This window comes from Gorilla gorilla, chromosome 7, assembly GCF_029281585.2.
Source record: "Gorilla gorilla gorilla isolate KB3781 chromosome 7, NHGRI_mGorGor1-v2.1_pri, whole genome shotgun sequence".
Classification (NCBI taxonomy): Eukaryota; Metazoa; Chordata; class Mammalia; order Primates; family Hominidae; genus Gorilla; species Gorilla gorilla.
In genome coordinates, this window is record NC_073231.2 from 153,893,690 (window position 1) to 153,909,080 (window position 15,391).

Genomic DNA, 15,391 nt, shown 5'->3' on the forward strand with positions numbered 1-15,391 from the left:
TAGCGGTGCTGATATTTCCATGTTTATACAGGTAGCGGTGTAGATATTTCCATGTTCATACAGATAGCGGTGTAGATATTTCCATGTTTATACAGATAGCGGTGTAGATATTTCCATGTTTATAGAGATAGCGGTGTAGATATCTCCATCTTAATACAGATGGCAGTGTATATATTTATATGTTCATACAGATGGCGGTGCAGATATTTCCATGTTCATACAGATGGCGGTGTAGATATTTCCATGTTTATAGAGATAGCGGTGTAGTTATTTCCAAGTGTAAAGATATAGCTTTGTAGATATTTCCGTGTATATGCAGATAGCAGTGTAGATATTTAAATTTTCATGCAGATAGCGGTGTAGATATTTCCATGTTCAAACAGATAGCGGTGTAGATATTTCCATGTTCATACAGATAGCGGTGTAGATATTTCCATGTTTATACAGATAGCGGTGAAGATGTATGCATGTTTGCACAGATAGCGGTGTAGATATTTCCATGTTCATACAGATAGCGGTGTAGATATTTCCATGTTCATGCAGATAGTGGTGTAGATATTTCCATGTTCATACAGATAGTGGTGTAGCTATTTCCATGTTCATACAGATAGTGGTGTAGATATTTCCATGTTCATACAGATAGTGGTGTAGCTATTTCCATGTTCATACAGATAGTGGTGTAGATATTTCCATGTTCATCCAGAAGGCTGTGAAGGTATTTCCATGTTCATACAGATAGCGGTGCTGATATTTCCATGTTTATACAGATAGCGGTGTAGATATTTTCATGTTTATACAGATAGCGGTGTAGATATCTCCATCTTAATACAGATGGCGGTGTAGATATTTATATGTTCATACAGATGTCGGTGCAGATATTTCCATGTTCATACAGATGGCGGTGTAGATATTCCCATGTTTATAGAGACTGCGGTGTAGATATTTCCATGTGTAAAGAAATAGCTTTGTAAATATTTCCATGTATATGCAGATAGCTGTGTAGATATTTCCATTTTCATGCAGATAGCGGTGTAGATATTTCGATGTTCAAACAGATAGCTGTGTATATATTTCCATGTTAACACAGATAGCGGTGTAGATATTTCCAAGTTCATACAGAGAGCGGTGTAGATATTTCCATGTTTATACAGATAGCGGTGTAGATATCTCCATCTTAATAGAGATGTCGGTGTAGATATTTATATGTTCATACAGATGGCGGTGCAGATATTTCCATGATCATACAGATGGTGGTGTAGATATTTCCATGTTTATAGAGATAGCGGTGTAGTTATTTCCATGTGTAAAGAAATAGCTTTGTAGATATTTCTGTGTATATGCAGATACCTGTGTAGATATTTCCATTTTCATGCAGATAGCGGTGTAGATATTTCCATGTTCAAACAGATAGTGGTGTAGTTATTTCCATGTTCATACAGATAGCGGTGTAGATATTTCCATGTTTATACAGATAGCGGTGAAGATGTATGCATGTTTGCACAGATAGCGGTGTAGATATTTCCATGTTCATACAGATAGTGATGTAGATATTTCCATGTTCATACAGATAGTGGTGTAGATATTTCCATGTTCATACAGATAGCGGTGTAGATATTTCCATGTTTATACAGATAGCGGTGAAGATGTATGAATGTTTGCACAGATAGCGGTGTAGATATTTCCATGTTCATACAGATAGCGGTGTAGATATTTCCATGTTCATGCAGATAGTGGTGTAGATATTTCCATGTTCATACAGATAGCGGTGTAGCTATTTCCATGTTCATACAGAGAGCGGTGTAGATATTTCCATGTTCATCCAGAAGGCTGTGAAGATATTTCCATGTTCATACAGATAGCGGTGCTGATATTTCCATGTTTATACAGGTAGCGGTGTAGATATTTCCATGTTCATACAGATAGCGGTGTAGATATTTCCATGTTCATCCAGAAGGCTGTGTAGATATTTCCATGTTCATACAGATAGCGGTGCTGATATTTCCATGTTTATACAGGTAGCGGTGAAGATGTATGGATGTTTACACAGATAGCGGTGTAGATATTTCCATGTTCATTCAGATGGCGGTGTAGATATTTCCATGCTCATCCAGATGGCTGTATAGATATATCCATGTTCATACAGATGGCGGTGAAGATATTTCCATGTTCATACAGATAGCGGTGTAGATCTTTCCATGTTCTTACAGATAGCGGTGTAGATATTTCCATGTTCATTCAGATAGAGGTGTAGCTATTTCCATGTTCATACAGATTGCGGGGTAGATATTTCCATGTTCATCCAGATGGCTGTGTAGATATATCCATGTTCATACAAATGGCGGTGAAGATATTTCCATGTTCATACAGATAGCGGTGTAGATATTTCCATGTTCATACAGATAGTGGTGTAGATATATCCACGTTCATACAAATGGCGGTGAAGATATTTCCATGTTCATACAGATAGCGGTGTAGATATTTCCATGTTCATACAGATAGTGGTGTAGATATTTCCATGTTCATACATATAGCGGTGTAGCTATTTCCATGTTCATACAGATAGCGGTGTAGATATTTCCATGTTCATCCAGATGGCTGTGTAGATATTTCCATGTTCATACAGATAGCGGTGCTGATATTTCCATGTTTATACAGGTAGCGGTGTAGATATTTGCATGTTTACACAGATAGCGGTGAAGATGTATGCATGTTAACACAGATAGCGGTGTAGATATTTCCATGTTCATACAGATAGCGGTGTAGATATTTCCATATTCTTCCAGATGGCTGTGTAGATATATCCATGTTCATGCAGATGGCGGTGAAGATATTTCCATGTTCATACAGATAGCGGTGTAGATATTTCCATGTTCATTCAGATAGCGGTGTAGATATTTCCATGTTCATACAGATAGCGGTGTAGATATTTCCATGTTCATACAGATAGCGGTGTAGTTATTTCCATGTTTATACATATAGCAGTGTAGATATTTCCATGTTCATACATATAGCGGTGTAGATTTTTCCATGTTCATCCAGATGGCTGTGTAGTTAAATCCATGTTCATACAGATGGCAGTGAAGATATTTCCATGGTCATACAGATAGCGGTGTAGATATTTCCATGTTCATACAGATAGCGGTGTAGATATTTCCATGTTTATACATATAGCGGTGTTGATATTTCCATGTTCATACATATAGCGGTGTAGATATTTCCATGTTCATCCAGATGGCTGTGTAGTTATATCCATGTTCATACAGATGGCGGTGAAGATATTTCCATGATCATACAGATAGCGGTGTAGATATTTCCATGTTCATACAGATAGCGGTGTAGACATTTCCATGTTCATACAGATAGCGGTGTAGCTATTTCCATGTTCATACAGATAGCGGTGTAGATATTTCCATGTTCATCCAGATGGCTGTGTAGATATTTCCATGTTCATACAGATAGCGGTGCTGATATTTCCATGTTTATACAGGTAGCGGTGTAGATATTCCCATGTTTATACAGATAGCGGTGTAGATATTTCCATGTTCATACAGATAGAGGTGAAGATGTATGCATGTTTACACAGTTAGCGGTGCAGATATTTCCATATTCATACAGATAGCGGTGTAGATATTTCCATGTTCATCCAGATGGCTGTGTAGATATATCCATGTTCATTCAGATGGTGGTGAAGATATTTCCATGTTCATAGAGATAGCGGTGTAGATATTTCCATGTTCATACAGATAGCTGTGTAGATATTTCCATGTTCATACAGACAGCGGTGTAGATATTTCCATGTTCATACAGATAGCGGTGTTACTATTTCCATGTTCATACAGATAGCGGTGTAGATATTTCCATGTTCATAGAGATAACGGTGTAGATATTTCCATGTTCAAACAGATAGCGGTGCTGATATTTCCATGTTTATACAGGTAGCGGTGTAGATATTTTCATGTTTATACAGATAGCGGTGTAGTTATCTCCATCTTAATACAGATGGCGGTGTAGATATTTATATGTTCATACAGATGTCGGTGCAGATATTTCCATGTTCATACAGATGGCGGTGTAGATATTCCCATGTTTATAGAGACTGCGGTGTAGATATTTCCATGTGTAAAGAAATAGCTTTGTAAATATTTCCATGTATATGCAGATAGCTGTGTAGATATTTCCATTTTCATGCAGATAGCGGTGTAGATATTTCGATGTTCAAACAGATAGCTGTGTAGATATTTCCATGTTAACACAGATAGCGGTGTAGATATTTCCAAGTTCATACAGATAGCGGTGTAGATATTTCCATGTTTATACAGATAGCGGTGTAGATATCTCCATCTTAATAGAGATGGCGGTGTAGATATTTATATGTTCATAGAGATGGCGGTGCAGATATTTCCATGTTCATACAGATGGTGGTGTAGATATTTCCATGTTTATAGAGATAGCGGTGTAGTTATTTCCATGTGTAAAGAAATAGCTTTGTAGATATTTCTGTGTATATGCAGATACCTGTGTAGATATTTCCATTTTCATGCAGATAGCGGTGTAGATATTTCCATGTTCAAACAGATAGCGGTGTAGTTATTTCCATGTTCATACAGATAGCGGTGTAGATATTTCCATGTTTATACAGATAGCGGTGAAGATGTATGCATGTTTGCACAGATACCGGTGTAGATATTTCCATGTTCATACAGATAGTGATATAGATATTTCCATGTTCATACAGATAGTGGTGTAGATATTTCCATGTTCATACAGATAGCGGTGTAGATATTTCCATGTTCATACAGATAGCGGTGTAGATATTTCCATGTTCATCCAGAAGGCTGTGTAGATATTTCCATGTTCATACACATAGCGGTGCTGATATTTCCATGTTTATACAGGTAGCGGTGTAGATATTTCCATGTTCATACAGATAGCGGTGTAGATATTTCCATGTTTATACAGATAGCGGTGTAGATATTTCCATGTTTATAGAGATAGCGGTGTAGATATCTCCATCTTAATACAGATGGCAGTGTATATATTTATATGTTCATACAGATGGCGGTGCAGATATTTCCATATTCATACAGATGGCGGTGTAGATATTTCCATGTTTATAGAGATAGCGGTGTAGTTATTTCCAAGTGTAAAGAAATAGCTTTGTAGATATTTCCGTGTATATGCAGATAGTTGTGTAGATATTTAAATTTTCATGCAGATAGCGGTGTAGATATTTCCATGTTCAAACAGATAGCGGTGTAGATATTTCCATGTTCATACAGATAGCGGTGTAGATATTTCCATGTTTATACAGATAGCGGTGAAGATGTATGCATGTTTGCACAGATAGCGGTGTAGATATTTCCATGTTCATACAGATAGCGGTGTAGATATTTCCATGTTCATACAGATAGCGGTGTAGATATTTCCATGTTCATACAGATAGCGGTGTAGATATTTCCATGTTCATACAGATAGCGGTGTAGATATTTCCATGTTCATCCAGAAGGCTGTGTAGATATTTCCATGTTCATACAGATAGCGGTGCTGATATTTCCATGTTTATACAGGTAGCGGTGAAGATGTATGCATGTTTACACAGGTAGCGGTGTAGATATTTCCATGTTCATTCAGATAGCGGTGTAGATATTTCCATGCTCATCCAGATGGCTGTGTAGATATATCCATGTTCATACAGATGGTGGTGAAGATATTTCCATGTTCATACAGATAGCGGTGTAGATCTTTCCATGTTCATACAGATAGCGGTGTAGATATTTCCATGTTCATTCAGATAGAGGTGTAGCTATTTCCATGTTCATACAGATTGCGGGGTAGATATTTCCATGTTCATCCAGATGGCTGTTTAGATATATCCATGTTCATACAAATGGCGGTGAAGATATTTCCATGTTCATACAGATAGCGGTGTAGATATTTCCATGTTCATACAGATAGTGGTGTAGATATTTCCATGTTCATACATATAGCGGTGTAGCTATTTCCATGTTCATACAGATAGCGGTGTAGATATTTCCATGTTCATCCAGATGGCTGTGTAGATATTTCCATGTTCATACAGATAGCGGTGCTGATATTTCCATGTTTTTTACAGGTAGCGGTGTAGATATTTGCATGTTTACACAGATAGCGGTGAAGATGTATGCATGTTAACACAGATAGCGGTGTAGATATTTCCATGTTCATACAGATAGCGGTGTAGATATTTCCATATTCATCCAGATGGCTGTGAAGATATATCCATGTTCATGCAGATGGCGGTGAAGATATTTCCATGTTCATACAGATAGCGGTGTAGATATTTCCATGTTCATTCAGATAGCGGTGTAGATATTTCCATGTTCATACAGATAGCGGTGTAGATATTTCCATGTTCATACAGATAGCAGTGTAGATATTTCCATGTTTATACATATAGCGGTGTAGATATTTCCATGTTCATACATATAGCGGTGTAGATATTTCCATGTTCATCCAGATGGCTGTGTAGTTATATCCATGTTCATACAGATGGCAGTGAAGATATTTCCATGGTCATACAGATAGCGGTGTAGATATCTCCATGTTCATACAGATAGCGGTGTAGATATTTCCATGTTTATACATATAGCGGTGTTGATATTTCCATGTTCATACATATAGCGGTGTAGATATTTCCATGTTCATCCAGATGGCTGTGTTGTTATATCCATGTTCATACAGATGGCGGTGAAGATATTTCCATGATCATACAGATAGCGGTGTAGATATTTCCATGTTCATACAGATAGCGGTGTAGGCATTTCCATGTTCATACAGATAGCGGTGTAGCTATTTCCATGTTCATACAGATAGCGGTGTAGATATTTCCATGTTTATACAGATATCGGTGTAGATATTTCCAAGTTTATATAGATAGCGGAGTAGATATCTCCATCTTAATACAGATGGCGGTGTAGATATTTATATGATCATACAGATGGCGGTGCAGATATTTCTATGTTCATACAGATGGCGGTGTAGTTATTTCCAAGTTTATAGAGATAGCGGTGTAGATATTTCCATGTGTAAAGAAATATCTTTGTAGATTTTTTCTTGTATATGCAGATAGCTGTGTAGATATTTCCATTTTCATGCAGATAGCGGTGTAGATATTTCCATGTTCAAACAGATAGCGGTGTAGATATTTCCATGTTCATACAGATAGCGGTGTAGATATTTGCATGTTTATACAGATAGCGGTGAAGATGTATGCATGTTTGCACAGATAGCGGTGTAGATATTTCAATGTTCATACAGATAGCGGTGTAGATATTTCCATGTTCATACAGATAGCGGTGTAGATATTTCCATGTTCATACAGATAGCGGTGTAGATAATTCCATGTTCATACAGATAGCGGTGTAGATATTTCCATGTTCATCCAGAAGGCTGTGTAGATATTTCCATGTTCATACAGATAGCGGTGCTGATATTTCCATGTTTATATAGGTCGCGGTGTAGATATTTCCATGTTCATACAGATAGCGGTGTGGATGTCTCCATCTTAATACAGATGGTGGTGTAGATATTTATATGTTCATGCAGATGGCGGTGCAGATATTTCCATGTTCATACAGATGGTGGTGTAGATATTTCTATGTTTATAGAGATAGCGGTGTAGTTATTTCCATGTGTAAAGAAATAGCTTTGTAGATATTTCCATGTATATGAAGATAGCTCTGTAGATATTTCCATTTTCATGCAGATAGCGGAGTAGATATTTCCATGTTCTAACAGATAGCGGTGTAGATATTTCCATGTTTATACATATAGCGGTGTAGATATTTCCATGTTCATACATATAGCGGTGTAGATATTTCCATGTTCATCAAGTTGGCTGTGTAGTTAAATCCATGTTCATACAGATGGCGGTGAAGATATTTCCATGCTCATACAGATAGCGGTATAGATATTTCCATGTTCTTACAGATAGCGGTGTAGACATTTCCATGTTCATACAGATAGCGGTGTAGCTATTTCCATGTTCATACAGATACTGGTGTAGATATTTCCATGTTCATCCAGATGGCTGTGTAGATATTTCCATGTTCATACAGATAGCGGTGCTGATATTTCCATGTTTATACTGGTAGCGGTGTAGATATTTCCATGTTTATACAGATAGAGGTGAAGATGTATGCATGTTTACACAGTTAGCGGTGCAGATATTTCCATGTTCATACAGATAGCGGTGTAGATATTTCCATGTTCATACAGAGAGCGGTGTAGATATTTCCATGTTCATCCAGATGGCTGTGTAGATATATCCATGTTCATTCAGATAGCGGTGTAGATATTTCCATGTTCATACAGACAGCGGTTCTGTTATCTCCATGTTCATCCAGATGGCTGTGTAGATATATCCATGTTCATACAGATGGCGGTGAAGATATTTCCGTTTTCATACAGATATCGGTGTAGATATTTCCATGTTCATAGAGATAGCGGTGTAGATATTTCCATGTTCATACAGATAGCGGTGCTGATATTTCCATGTTTATTCAGGTAGCGGTGTTGATATTTCCATGTTTATACAGATAGCGGTGTAGATATTTCCATGTTTATACAGATAACGGTGTAGGTATTTTCATGTTTATACAGATAGCGGTGTAGATATCTCCATCTTAATACAGATGGCGGTGTAGATATTTATATGTTCATACAGATGGCGGTGCAGATATTTCCATGTTCATTCAGATGGCGGTGTAGATATTTCCATGTTTATAGATATTGCGCTGTAGATATTTCCATGTGAAAAGAAATAGCTTTGTAGATATTTACATGTACATGCAGAGAGCTGTGCAGATATTTCCATTTTCATGCAGATAGCGGTGTAGATATTTCCATGTTCAAACAGATAGCTGTGTAGATATTTCCATGTTCATACAGATAGCGGTGTAGATATTTCCATGTTTATACAGATAGCGGTGAAGATGTATGCATGTTTGCACAGATAGCGGTGTAGATATTTCCATGTTCATACAGATAGCGGTGTAGATATTTCAATGTTCATACAGATAGCGGTGTAGATATTTCCATTTTCTTCCAGAAGGCTGTGTAGATATTTCCATGTTCATACAGATAGCGGTGCTGATATTTCCATGTTTATACAGGTAGCGGTGTAGATATTTCCACCTTTATACAGATAGCGGTGTAGATAAATCCATCTTAATACAGATGGCGGTGTAGATATTTATATGTTCATTCGGATGGCGGTGCAGATATTTCCATGTTCATACAGATGGCGGTGTAGATATTTCCATGTTTATAGAGATAGCGGTGTAGTTATTTCCATGTGTAAAGAAATAGCTTTGTAGATATTTCCGTGTATATGCAGATAGCTGTGTAGTTATTTCCATTTTCATGCAGATAGCGGTGTAGATATTTCCATGTTCAAACAGATAGCCGTGTAGATATTTCCATGTTCATACAGATAGCGGTGTAGATATTTGCATGTTTATACAGATAGCGGTGAAGATGTATGCATGTTTGCACATATAGCGGTGTAGATATTTCCATGTTCATACAGATAGCAGTGTAGCTATTTCCATGTTCATACAGATAGTGGTGTAGATATTTCCATGTTCATCCAGATGGCTGTGTAGATATTTCCATGTTCATACAGATAGCGGTGCTGATATTTCCATGTTTATACAGGTAACGGTGTAGATATTTCCATGTTTATACAGATAGAGGTGAAGATGTATGCATGTTTACACAGTTAGCGGTGCAGATATTTCCATGTTCATAGAGATAGCGGTGTAGATATTTCCATGTTCATACAGAGAGCGGTGTAGATATTTCCATGTTCATCCAGATGGCTGTGTAGATATATCCATGTTCATTCAGATAGCGGTGTAGATATTTCCATGTTCATACAGACAGCGGTGCTGTTATTTCCATGTTCATCCAGATGGCTGTGTAGATATATCCATGTTCAAACAGATGGCGGTGAAGGTATTTCCATTTTCATACAGATATCGGTGTAGATATTTCCATGTTCATAGAGATAGCGGTGTAGATATTTCCATGTTCATACAGATAGCGGTGCTGATATTTCTATGTTTATTCAGGTAGCGGAGATGATATTTCCATGTTTATACAGATAGCGGTGTAGATATTTCCATGTTTATACAGATAACGGTGTAGGTATTTTCATGTTTATACAGATAGCGGTGTAGATATCTCCATCTTAATACAGATGGCGGTGTAGATATTTATATGTTCATACAGATGGCGGTGCAGATATTTCCATGTTCATTCAGATGGCAGTGTAGATATTTCCATGTTTATAGATATTGCGGTGTAGATATTTCCATGTGAAAAGAAATAGCTTTGTAGATATTTCCATGTACATGCAGAGAGCTGTGTAGATATTTCCATTTTCATGCAGATAGCGGTGTAGATATTTCCATGTTCAAACAGATAGCTGTGTAGATATTTCCATGTTCATAAGGATAGCGGTGTAGATATTTCCATGTTTGTACAGATAGCGGTGAAGATGTATGCATGTTTGCACAGATAGTGGTGTAGATATTTCCATGTTCATACAGATAGCGGTGTAGATATTTCAATGTTCATACAGATAGCGGTGTAGATATTTCCATTTTCTTAACGAAGGCTGTGTAGATATTTCCATGTTCATACAGATAGCGGTGCTGATATTTCCATGTTTATACAGGTAGCGGTGTAGATATTTCCACGTTTATACAGATAGCGGTGTAGATATTTCCATGTTTATACAGATAGCGGTGTAGATATTTCCATGTTTATACAGATAGCGGTGTAGATATCTCCATCTTAATACAGATGGCGGTGTAGATATTTATATGTTCATTCGGATGGCGGTGCAGATATTTCCATGTTCATACAGATGGCGGTGTAGATATTTCCATGTTTATAGAGATAGCGGTGTAGTTATTCCCATGTGTAAAGAAATAGCTTTGTAGATATTTCCGTGTATATGCAGATAGCTGTGTAGTTATTTCCATTTTCATGCAGATAGCGGTGTAGATACTTCCATGTTCAAACAGATAGCGGTGTAGATATTTCCATGTTCATACAGATAGCGGTGTAGATATTTGCATGTTTATACAGATAGCGGTGAAGATGTATGCATGTTTGCACAGATAGCGGTGTAGATATTTCCATGTTCATACAGATAGCGGTGTAGATATTTCCATGTTCATACAGATAGCGGTGTAGATATTTCCATGTTCATACAGATAGCGGTGTAGATATTTCCATGTTCATACAGATAGCGGTGTAGATATTTCCATGTTCATCCAGAAGGCTGTGTAGATATTTCCATGTTCATACAGATAGCGGTGCTGATATTTCCATGTTTATATAGGTAGCGGTATAGATATTTCCATGTTCATACAGATAGCGGTGTAGATATTTCCATGTTTATACAGATAGCGGTGTGGATATTTCCATGTTTATACAGATAGCGGTGTGGATATCTCCATCTTAATACAGATGGTGGTGTAGATATTTATATGTTCATGCAGATGGCGGTGCAGATATTTCCATGTTCATACAGATGGCTGTGTAGATATTTCTATGTTTATAGATATAGCGGTGTAGTTATTTCCATGTGTAAAGGAATAGCTTTGTAGATATTTCCATGTATATGCAGATAGCTCTGTAGATATTTCCATTTTCATGCAGATAGCGGTGTAGATATTTCCATGTTTATATAGATTGCGGTGTAGATATTTCCTTGTGTAAAGAAATAGCTTTGTAGATATTTCCATGTTCATCCAGATGGCTCTGTAGATATATCCATGTTCATTCAGATGGCGGTGAAGATATTTCCATGTTCATACAGATAGCGGTGTCGATATTTCCATGTTCATACAGATAGCTGTGTAGATACATCCATGTTCATACAGATGGCGGTGAAGATATTTCCATGTTCATACAGATAGCGGTGTAGATATTTCCAAGTTCATACAGATAGCGGCGTAGGTATTTCCATGTTCATACAGATAGCGGTGTAGCTATTTAAATGTTCGTACAGATAGCGGTGTAGATATTTCCATGTTCATCCATATGGGTGTGTAGATAAATCCATGTTCATACAGATGGCGCTGAAGATATTTCCATGTTCATACAAATGGCGTTGTAGATATTTCCATGTTTATACAGATATCGGTGTAGATATTTCCAAGTTTATGCAGATAGCGGAGTAGATATCTCCATCTTAATACAGATGGCGGTGTAGATATTTATATGATCATACAGATGGCGGTGCAGATATTTCCATGTTCATACAGATGGCGGTGTGGATATTTCCATGTTTATAGAGATAGCGGTGTAGTTATTCCCATGTGTAAAGAAATAGCTTTGTAGATATTTCCGTGTATGTGCAGATAGCTGTGTAGTTATTTCCATTTTCATGCAGATAGCGGTGTAGATATTTCCATGTTCAAACAGATAGCGGTGTAGATATTTCCATGTTCATACAGATAGCGGTGTAGATATTTGCATGTTTATTCAGATAGCGGTGAAAATGTATGCATGTTTGCACAGATAGCGGTGTAGATATTTCCATGTTCATACAGATAGCGGTGTAGATATTTCCATGTTCATACAGATAGCGGTGTAGATATTTCCATGTTCATACAGATAGCGGTGTAGATATTTCCATGTTCATACAGATAGCGGTGTAGATATTTCCATGTTCATCCAGAAGGCTGTGTAGATATTTCCATGTTCATACAGATAGCGGTGCTGATATTTCCATGTTTATATAGGTAGCGGTGTAGATATTTCCATGTTCATACAGATAGCGGTGTAGATATTTCCATGTTTATACAGATAGCGGTGTGGATATTTCCATGTTTATACAGATAGCGGTGTGGATATCTCCATCTTAATACAGATGGTGGTGTAGATATTTATATGTTCATGCAGATGGCGGTGCAGATATTTCCATGTTCATACAGATGGCTGTGTAGATATTTCTATGTTTATAGATATAGCGGTGTAGTTATTTCCATGTGTAAAGGAATAGCTTTGTAGATATTTCCATGTATATGCAGATAGCTCTGTAGATATTTCCATTTTCATGCAGATAGCGGTGTAGATATTTCCATGTTTATATAGATTGCGGTGTAGATATTTCCATGTGTAAAGAAATAGCTTTGTAGATATTTCCATGTTCATCCAGATGGCTGTGTAGATATATCCATGTTCATTCAGATGGCGGTGAAGATATTTCCATGTTCATACAGATAGCGGTGTCGATATTTCCATGTTCATACAGATAGCTGTGTAGATACATCCATGTTCATACAGATGGCGGTGAAGATATTTCCATGTTCATACAGATAGCGGTGTAGATATTTCCAAGTTCATACAGATAGCGGCGTAGGTATTTCCATGTTCATACAGATAGCGGTGTAGCTATTTAAATGTTCGTACAGATAGCGGTGTAGATATTTCCATGTTCATCCATATGGGTGTGTAGATAAATCCATGTTCATACAGATGGCGCTGAAGATATTTCCATGTTCATACAAATGGCGTTGTAGATATTTCCATGTTTATACAGATATCGGTGTAGATATTTCCAAGTTTATGCAGATAGCGGAGTAGATATCTCCATCTTAATACAGATGGCGGTGTAGATATTTATATGATCATACAGATGGCGGTGCAGATATTTCCATGTTCATACAGATGGCGGTGTGGATATTTCCATGTTTATAGAGATAGCGGTGTACTTATTTCCATGTGTAAAGAGATAGCTGTATAGATATTTCCATGTATATGCAGATAGCTTTGTAGATATTTCCATTTTCATGCAGATAGCGGTGTAGATATTTCCATGTTCAAACAGATAGCGGTGTAGATAGTTCCATGTTCATACAGATAGCAGTGTAGATATTTCCATGTTTAAACAAATAGTGGTGAAAATGTATACATGTTTACACAGATAGCGTTGTAGATATTTCCATGCACATACAGATAGCGGTGTAGATATTTCCGTGTTCATCCAGATGGCTGTGTAGATATATCCATGTTCATACAGATGGCGGTGAAGATATTTCCATGTTCATACAGATAGCGGTGTAGATATTTCCATGTTCATACAGATAGCGGTGTAGATATTTCCATGTTCATACAGATAGCGGTGTAGCTATTTCCATGTTCATACAGACAGCGGTGCTGATATTTCCATGTTCATCCAGATGGCTGTGTAGATATATCTATGTTCATACAGATGGTATTGAAGATATTTCCATGTTCATACAGATATCGGTGTAGATATTTCCATGTTCATACACATAGCAGTGTAGGTATTTCCATGTTCATACAGATAGCGGTGCTGATATTTCCATGTTTGTACAGGTAGCGGTGTAGATATTTCCATGTTTATACAGATAGTGGTGTAGATATTTCCATGTTTATACAGATAGCGGTGTAGATATTTCCATGTTTATACAGATAGTGGTGTAGATATTTCCATGTTTATAGAGATAGCGGTGTAGTTATTTCCATTTGTAAAGAGATAGCTTTGTAGATATTTCCATGTATATGCAGATAGCTGTGTAGATATTTCCATTTTCATGCAGATAGCGGTGTAGATATTTCCATGTTCATACAGATAGCGGTGTAGATATTTCCATGTTCATACAGATAGCGGTGCTGATATTTCCATGTTTATACAGGTAGCGGTGTAGATATTTCCATGTTTATACAGGTAGCGGTGTAGATATTTCCATGTTTATACAGATAGCGGTGTAGATATTTCCATGTTTATACAGATAGCGGTGTAGATATTTCCATGTTTATACAGATAGCGGTGAAGATGTATGCATGTTTGCACAGATAGCGGTGTAGATATTTCCGTGTTCATACAGATAGCGATGTAGATATTTCCATGTTCATACAGATAGCGGTGTAGATATTTCCATGTTCATACAGATAGCGGTGTAGATATTTCCATGTTCATACAGATAACGGTGTAGATATTTCCATGTTCATCCAGAAGGCTGTGTAGATATTTCCATGTTCATACACATAGCGGTGCTGATATTTCCATGTTTATACAGGTAGCGGTGTAGATATTTCCATGTTCATACAGATAGCGGTGTAGATATTTCCATGTTTATACAGACAGCGGTGTAGATATTTCCATGTTTATAGAGATAGCGGTGTAGATATCTCCATCTTAATACAGATGGCAGTGTATATATTTATATGTTCATACAGATGGCGGTGCAGATATTTCCATGTTCATACAGATGGCGGTGTAGATATTTCCATGTTTATAGAGACAGCGGTGTAGTTATTTCCAAGTGTAAAGAAATAGCTTTGTAGTTATTTCCGTGTATATGCA